Consider the following 1,037-nt stretch of genomic DNA (forward strand, 5'->3'; position numbering starts at 1 on the left):
TTTGCCCATGTGTCATGACTGAGAATCACTATCAGTAGATATGAAACTCACTATACACAAAGATGCACACAGGTTACTTTGAGTCATCTATGTTGTTAATGTGAGTTGGCCATTAAACTTCACTGAGACCCTTTGTTCTGTCCTTTATAGGAGCCTCATGAGTCTCACCTTCCGTTCAAGTTGAACTTGTAATAAGGTGGAATGAAATCATCAATATGATCCTCACCTCATCCTTCAGGAGAAAAATCCTACATACATTCAAGGTGGTCAAAGTGCAGACAACACCATCCACCTTTTCCTGGAGATGTACACAGGACTGAGGTGAGAACAGCAAAAGGCTCTATTTTAATGTTCTTAATGAAGGATTCAGGGAACAACATTAAACAAACTCATATACCATCTTCCAAAAGAATTATTTTGTAAAACTGATGCCTAGGGTATGGTAAACGATAATATAGTAAAAACCATATTTTTATTTCTGGGACATTAAAGTTCTAAATCTATTTATTCATGCTGCTTTGAAATAGATTCCTTGATTAGGAATCATTGTCTGCCATAGGAGTGAGGAAGGACAACACTCAAAGTAATAAGAGGCGAAAAATATGGAAAAATTAACTCCTACTAGGTTTGATAACACATATACTAAAATTTAAATGATACAATGATGAGCATGGTCCTTGCACAGAGATAACATGCAAACTTGTAAAGTATTCCATATTTTTGTTGCAAGAAGAATGAACAGGTCTACTTTAAGGTAAGACAATCCCCACAAGTACAAAAATTCTACATAAAGAGAGCACAAATCCCCAAAACAACAATCTCTCTCAATGTCAATGTACTAAATGTGCCAATTCAGAGGCACAGAATAGGAAGATGAATTAGAAAACTGAACCCAACATTCTGCTTCCTGCAAGAAACATGTCTGAACAATCAAAGCACCCATGGGCTAAAGGTCAAAGGCTGGGAAACAAGTTTTCAAGAAAATATCACCTCCACAAAGCTGGAGTGGCCATACTAGTATCAGACCACATGGACTT

The 1,037-nt window shown here is 36.8% G+C and overlaps 1 pseudogene; it reads left to right on the forward strand.

Annotated features, from left to right (window-relative positions):
- The first annotated feature begins 625 nt into the window (after positions 1-625).
- Positions 626-722, forward strand: LOC130040984 (uncharacterized; annotated as a pseudogene).
- The last annotated feature ends 315 nt before the right edge of the window (positions 723-1,037 follow it).

The sequence above is a fragment of the Sorex fumeus genome, unplaced genomic scaffold, assembly GCF_029834395.1.
Source record: "Sorex fumeus unplaced genomic scaffold, SorFum_2.1 ptg000095l, whole genome shotgun sequence".
Taxonomy (NCBI): Eukaryota; Metazoa; Chordata; class Mammalia; order Eulipotyphla; family Soricidae; genus Sorex; species Sorex fumeus.